Consider the following 8,415-nt stretch of genomic DNA (forward strand, 5'->3'; position numbering starts at 1 on the left):
TCTAATGCAGCTTAGCTTAAATGATGGAAGGATCCTTTGGCATTCTTCGCCTGTATGTATCCCAAAGAGAAGACAGGGCAATGCCATTTGCAGAGTTTAGGATCCCAAATCAGTCCATTGTTGTGTTAGGGAGGACTAGTCTCTAATGCTTTGCTACATCTTAGCTGACATATCTGAAAGCCTGTGATCCATAAGGACCTTGTAAGTGTGTATATTTGATTCCTTTTTCATTTTCAATAGTTCCTTCCCATGCGTGCCACCCCGCTCCCCCATGGTTTTTGTGTCTATCAGGTCTGGGTCTGTTATCCATATCCCCTTCTCTTTTTGCTTTGCACTGGACATATTTGTTGTACTGATGATTCTCATGTTTCTCATTCTCCTTGCTAGTTTCAGGCCATTTCCATAGCTGACTTGATCACCTTCAGCAGATATAGATAGAAACCTGTCTTGAACCTCAATTATTTTTTTTACTGTTATTCTAATGGTCTTAGAGAGATCTTGAGCTTCTGACTTACAGTATTCTGCTGGAAGCCCAGCTGCAATGTTTTCAGCTCCACTACTTCTAGAATAGAACGGTGCTGTGGTCATGCCGGCCTCTACGTCTCTGTCAGCTGTACTGAATAGCTGAAAGAATTCCTGGAGACAGTCAGGTTGCAAGCATCCATGGAGAACACCGTTCTAGCAAATTAGATTGTCAAGGACAGAATAAGTTCTGTGCTGCTTCATCTGCTAATGAAATGTTTCCAAGCAAGTTTTGCTGCTTTGTTTAGTAAGTGATTTTAGTCTTTTAAGCTAATCCTATGTTTTTTCATTTGCACTGACTGTGAACATAGGAACAAAGCTTGTTTGCCGTATTTCTTGCAAGTCTAATTAAAGCCAAAAAAGGTAAAGTATGTGGTTTGGAATGTGAGGATAGGTGTTTTAGTTTAAAACAAAAAGTCTCCCTCGCCTGTAGTGTGCATTGTGTTACATAATTCCAATAGTGCCTGTATATTTTGCTACAGTAGAACAAAGGATTCCAGTGTGAAACCAGTTTTCTGGAATGTAAATGCACCTTCCTGTAATGGGGATAGACTTATTGCAACACAAGTTACTCTAAAGAGAACATATACTATTAGCCTAGTTTTTTAGTGGTCGAGTTAGCAGCAGACTAACTATATTTCGTGTGCAGTGAACCAGGTAATGTGTTGAAATGGGCATCATGCTTTGAAAGCTAATTTGGTTCTATAGTAAAATAATTAGAAACAGATAAGTTCCACCTGCATCTCTTTATGTGCTGTCATATACACATTTTTAAAATAACTTTTTTGTTTTCTTTTCTTAGCCACACCAATGTTTAGCTTCACTAAAGTTACCACAGCTGTATAGAATCTCACTCTTTAGAGATTCACTGCTGCATTTTTGATGCTTTCCATGGTGCTGCTGACCACTGTGTCTACAATCCATCTATTTTCTGTAGTGTATCAAAGTGTGTGGATAAGTCTTGAAATGCATTATGTTTATTATAGATGCTCCGAAAATTTTGTCTTTGGAAAGTTTCTGATTAATTTAGATATGGTGGGTCAAACATATACTGCTTGCAAACTTTTTGAGTCAACACAGCAATAATGAGAGTCATTTATGAATATTGAGATGTTAGTGCTTTTATGTTGTGACTCTCAGAAAAGGAGTAGATATTGCTTAGCAAATTTTCAAGTTGTAATAAATGGAATTTATTTATAAATATGTAGTTTTCTGACAGCTATTCAAAGGAACTGCATTAATTTTTATAGTGAAAGCTGCATGTATGCAGGTATGTAACAAAAGCTCATAGAAAGTAGTTCCATATCTGCTGAAGCTGATCAAGCCAGCTACAAAAATGGCCTGAAACTAATCAGCTACACTGTTTTGGACAATCCTTACATGTTGTCTTCCAAGACTGCTCATTTGCTTCTGTCATGTAGTTTTAGTTGCTAAATCACAGTTCTTTCATACATCAATGCAGTGTTTGGTAAAGCAAATGAGACTTGAACTGTAACCTTTATGCCTTAGTTCAACACTTACATTTGTCTAGAGTAGTTTTTCCACTCCTAAAACACCAGTTAACTCATCCATGTTCAAGTGATTACCTGGCTTGTCCTTTGGCTCTTTAAAGTATATTGTACAGACAATGCTACCTATCACTGAGAATCTATCGATCGCTTTTACAGACCATCTTACCCTCGTTTCTTGAGTTATGTTATTTATTTACAGTTCAGCTCAGCTCAGATTCGGTCACTAAAATACATGGCCTAGTTGTCAAAATAGTTAGTTTGGTCCTGGTTTTGTAACCTAGGGCCAAGTGTACGTGACAAATCTTATGTGCTGGCACACAACATAAGCTTTTACTAATCCCTAGTTCTTTCCCTGATGTGATAGAAAAGAGTGAAATAGTTGGGCTTAACTTGAGTCTTTCTATGTGTATGACGGTACTGCATATTGAATTCTTTTGATAATAAACCTTCACTTTGGTGTCTAAATGAGCTGTGGATTCTTTTGAAAATTTGCCTACAGATACTGATGTTATCTTTAATGAAAGTGTGTAACACATCCATTGAATTTGCTTCCGATAATTTCCACACTTAACCAGTGGTGAATTAATTGACTTGTGACAAAAGACTTCACAGTGAAACCTTTGACTATTAAGGAGAATGAATAATTAGAGTAGGAAGTTGTAGGATATTGTGGTAAAGTTAAGAGCATGTAATTTCACAAGTAAATGGCTGAGTAGAGGACAGTTTTCCTGGCAGCTTTTATCTGGCTGTGAGAGATTGAGAAAATTTGTTCAACAGTGTGCTGAAATGACTGGGAGGCTTCTGGTGCACTGGAAATCACAATTTGTTCATCTCAATATAATATTAAAAGCTGAAGCAATTGCTGAGAAGCAGATAAATGGTTCATGGGGGTTTTTTTTGTTTGTTTCTTTCAAAAAATTGAAGTACCAATCTTTCACGTATGAGGTCCCTTTATATCCCTTTGGTAGGTTACATTTTATCATGATTGAAACTGTGATATGGACACTGAACAGAGAGAAACATCATGCTTAAGTTCTGGATTTTTTAAAATACTATTTTTAGTGCATAATTTAGTCTATATATTCTTTTCAAACGATGCAGGCATCTTACTATGTGTTTTGAAGATAAGACTAAGGCTTTATGTTCAAAAGTATTTAGACATTTACCACCTATTTTCCTGTTTACTCAGTGAGATTTAAGCTCCCTTTTACTGCCCATCCTGAGGTGATTTGCCTTGGAAAGTCTTTAGGAGAGCAATGACACTTATATCCAGTCAGTGCTGTCATATATGTACAGTTTGTCCACCAAGACTCTCAGGTGGAACTATTTTTCTACAAAACAATTGAGACATGGTTTCTGTATAAAGTGCATAGCTCATCTGTGTAGGAGTTGGGAAATCGTTTGTATTTGCATTTCATAGACTAATGGTACCACTTTAAAGGTTTGTGGTTTAGGAAGAAATTGCATATAAATGTAAAAAAATCTGTGTCCCTGAGCAACATCAAATGCATTAGGAAAGAGTACAACTGTATATAACCATTTGCTGCGCAGATAGATATTCAGTTCTAATTATAAAACACTAGCTTAAATCTGTGCAGATCAGGTTTGGCAGTCCATTTGCATAGTACATGACTAGAAAAAAATTAAGCAAAGCCATACAAAACAGCTTTCTTTTAAGGTGAGTAGTTTTCCGCTACTGAAGGTAAAATTCCATTAAATTCATTCTGGATTTTTAAGTACCAGCAAAGTTTGGTAAGGTTTGGTATAAATTTTGTCCTTAATCAGTACCGTGTAAGTACACAGTGATGTTAGAAGTTTTTTCCTTGGTCTAGAGTGTCCACTGGGCATAGAAGACTTTATACTAATATAAAAAGTAATTAAATATGTACTGCATAGCATATTTTCAATAGCAACTGTAATGGTAGAAGGCAAAACAGCCTAAATTTTTCATCCATGCCTGCTTTTCTTTTTCCCAAATGAAAAAGAAAGACTTTGTAAAGCCTTTCCTCTTGAAAAACGGTGACAGATTCTATAATATAGATAAAATGTTTACACAATATGACTTGCTTATCAAAGGCACAGGCATTTATGAAAAGTCAGAATCTTAAGATCTGTGTTGCCCCTGGGTCTAAACCTTCTCTATAATTTTCTTCAACTTCTTCACTTTTAGAAGCCCACCGGATGGCTATAAAGAGCTACTTTCTTTCATTGACTCTGAAGGGGAATATTCATCATGCCTTGCATATTTCTGTTTACTGCCATACCAGGCATATTTCTCTTTTAGAGGAACGTCATATGCTCTTTGTTTGTTTAGCTCTTACGTAAATATCAGGAAAATAGTTAAAATGTTGCCTTCCATATACTTACACTCTTGAATTAAGGTTTACGTTAGGTCACTAAATAATAAAGAGCTTAAGACAAAATTTTCCTCCATGGATTCATCCCAGAATAATTTTATGTTGTATAGTCTGTGGTGTGGGCTTAGTGCAGTGGATTTGGCTGACATCAGGTTCCTGGGAAAGCCTATACATCAGGCCGTTCTTCTTCATTGTTTGTCTGTGCTTTTACTTAGCTAGTGGAATGCTTAAACAATGCAGACAGTCCCACCGAGACAAGTATTATTCAGTCATGGAATAAGATACTACTCTTTAAAAAAGAAGTCAGAATCTGACCTTTACTAGAAAGGTTTGAAAAGAGACATCCTTTTTTCAGTTAATTCCTGGTGGTAGAGGTCTTGGCTTTTGGTCAAAATGTCTTTCAGAAACCTACCCATTTTGTAATTATTTCAAAACTGTTCATATACAAGTTATTTTACTTAAATTCACCTTTAAAATTAGATCTTGTGTTATACTAAACTTTTACTTCATATTTACATTATCTGTATCACTTCTATAAATGTTTATGTTGCAATAAACTTCAGGATGTCAACTTCCTATCTTCCTGAAATCCAACTTTGAAGTGTCAGAATTTCCTTAAGGACAGAAATACTGGGGTTTTTGAACAAGATTTTCATATCCCTATATGCATTTTTTTCATGCATGGGTATTATGTGATGAAGTAAAATGATAGAAGTTTGTGGGGAATTTAACTTTTGATAAGTAGCATTCTAAAAGTAAGGATTAAACATGACCATTTTGTCTATTGTGTATATTTCTACTTCTCCGATTCGAATAGAGGTTATGAACTTTTATAAACACATCTGCAGCCACTTAGAATGCATTTGACTATTTAAACTTTCATGGTAGTGTTACTCAAACTGTTTCGTTCCAACACTTCAGTCTTAAAATCCACTAATTTTATAATAATTAGATATGAAAATTCAAATGCCCAAGATAACTTTTAAATGCATTAAGAAAATCCTTAATAAAATAAAATGTTGTAATGTAGTTCTAGAAAATTACACTACTGTGGTTGTAATAATACAATAAGCCTTTGAAAATAGTCTGAACTCTGTTGCTGGAGAGAAGAAAAAAAAAAACCCCAGCAAATATGGTCTGGTTCTGAAGACAAAGTCTTTTGATGGAAAATTCTGGTGGGTATAGAACGATAAATTATTTCAGTCTGTCTGCTGATATATGTATAGCTCCAGTTCTACAGCAAAATCTTGACTCTAGGAACAAGCAGGCAAAACTCAGTATTTGAAGTATAGGGAAGAAACAGGAATAGCTGAATGTTGATTTCTAATGCTTGCTGTGCACTCCTGATAACGCTTGCCCTACAGCTAAAGCAAACTTCCATTGACACTAATAGTATTTGGTCAGTGATAGTCTACAAGATAAAAGGTGCTGAGTACAAGACATCCTTGTTTACTGTTCTTCAAATCAGTTCACGGTGTTATGCAGACTTGGTACTTTTTACAGGTCTTTTGTATAAATAGCATAATTAAAGACATCTTTCAGAGGTATAAATAGCTAATTTTTTTAGAAAATGGCAAATTGTCATGAACGTATTTCATGACAAATGTGTTCTTTTTCTAAATGAGATCTACAGCTTACCAGAAAGTGAGATGAATTTTCCAGGAGCATATTTAAAAAAAAAAAAAAAGAAACCTTTGTCTTCTCTCCACAGGAATTAATTTACCTGTAAGGTGGATTTTTACAAATTGGTATCCCTGCATATGCTCACCATTCAGTGTCTTTTGATTCTTAATGTATTATAGATACAATTAGTGTCTTTTATCGGGGAAGAATGTAGGAGAATTTTTTCTTAAACTTCGTGCTGTCCAGCTGAGGAACTTGTTTCAGGAACATCCAGCTGTTTTGCTGCTCGACTTGTTTTTCTTTTTTAATGAAGAAATTTAGTATAATCAGATGTCTTAAAATGTAATTGACAGAACTTCAAGAATATAGACTTGTTACTTTTTGTCATAAACTTGGCTGGATCAAAAACTATCATTTGGGATTACCGGAGTATGAACCAACATGGAAATGTGAATAGCAGAATGATTAAGTTGTCTCCTGTGCCAGGCAACAATATTGTTGTTGTTGTTTTCTGATATGTGTACAGTTCCTACAGCATTTCATTCTGTCAAGGTTTTTGAAAAGCACAACATGTTGAAAATACTTGTACCCCAACAAATGAAAAGATTTAAGACTATTTATATAAACTCTGGAGGAAATGTTTGTTCCAAAGCAGCCCTGCTGCTTCTTGTTCTCTTCTGTGAAAGGAGCTGTGATACTTTTAAGACGTCTCTCTGGTAAACAATAATAATCTTTTAAAAGTTACAGATGTATAACTGATATGCTTGGATAAGTAACTATGAATGTCCTCTTCGATAATAGAGGTGTGAACGATAATTAACAAAATAGTCATTGTTTTTTCAACTTGAAGTAACAATAGCAGCAGAGGAAGGTGTCCCAGGGGCTTTCAGAATTGCCTGTGACATGGGATAGAACCTCAGTAAAAGCACTTTCCTGAAGCAAGAGTCTGCTGTCTGCTCAGATCTGTAGAAAGACTTTTGAAGCATTGCTAATATTTTCAGATTTCCTTAACATGCCTGCAGAGAATGACAATTTTGAGTTGTATTCTTTTGTTTTAATATTGCTTGCTTTAATATCCCTGAACAATTACCTTTGTTAGGTGTTTAAACTGCAAAAAAAGCAGCAGCAGCCCCAAGCCACTTGACTATGGAAGGAAGGAAGGTCAAGAAGGCAAACCTCAGTACGCTGAGAGCACCATCTTAGAGAAACTGAACTGAGTTAAAGCAGAAGCTGCTGACATTTTTCCCTTGTTCTTGGAGGTGCTACTGTGCTATGGAGTGAAGTGCAACTAAATCTAACATCCATTGCATGGCATGTTGCATCATCTTAGTCTGTTATCTCTCCAATTTTTACCTAGAAAATCACAGGAAAAGTTAGGTTCAGATTGGATATTAGGAAAAATTTCTTCACCAAAAGTGTTGTCAACCATTGGAACAGGCTGCCCATGGAAGTGGTTGAGTCACCATCTCTGGAGGTATTTAAAAGACATGTAGATGTGGTGCTTAGGGACATGGTTTAGCGGTGGACTTGGCAGTGCTAGGGTAACAGTTGAACTTGATGATCTTAAAGGTCTTTTCCGACCTAAATGATTCTATGATTATTGATGAGTTCTGAATCCATGTTATACAGGAGGTCAAATGAGGTAATATTTTGGTTCTTTCCAGTATAGAAGCTGTTTTCATGAAAGATTTCTTTTTGAATTTGCTAAAGAAACCTTCAGCAAACATTTGGGGAAGAATTTTGCCATAATTGTTTAGCAGCATCTGGACACAGTAGTTGCCATCTACAAAGTCTGTTATTTTTTGTTCATTGATTGCATTCTGTCCTTCTCTTCTGTCTTCTTACTGTACACAGGTTGTTCTTCCCCTTCTTTTGCCCACTCTTTATTACTGCTTCTCTCCGTCTCTGCCGAAACACTCCCATTTCATAGCAGGCCAATAATTTGTGCTGCTTCTGCTTACACCTGGTGGAGGAATTCCCAGTGTGCTGCTCTGACATGAGCTATTCCATCAACGAGTCTCTGGACCTGAAGTGTTTAAGTGTTTACAGCACTGTCTTTCCAGACAGGCCACAGAGTATTTCCAGGCTAAACCTGTGCATACAGAATGATTCTTCATTTCACCTAGTACAAGACAGGCACCCCAAATCAACTGCCATTTCCCCAACGACAAAAAAAATAAAATTAGGTCAAAAAAGCAGCTCACTCTGAAGATCCACAGACTCCTCAGACATCTGAAGGGTACATACTCCAGCTCTCCAGTGTGATAGTGAACAGTGTGTTGATACATCGTTCTGCTTTTAGTTTTTTATTAGCCAGCCCAGACCCTTTTTTTTCTGCAAAGAAATTCCAAGGGAAAAAAATCTGTCAAATAGAGAAGATGTGCATTTCCTTCCCCTTCGTA

Source organism: Nyctibius grandis, chromosome 21 (genome assembly GCF_013368605.1).
Source record: "Nyctibius grandis isolate bNycGra1 chromosome 21, bNycGra1.pri, whole genome shotgun sequence".
In the NCBI taxonomy this organism is placed as follows: Eukaryota; Metazoa; Chordata; class Aves; order Nyctibiiformes; family Nyctibiidae; genus Nyctibius; species Nyctibius grandis.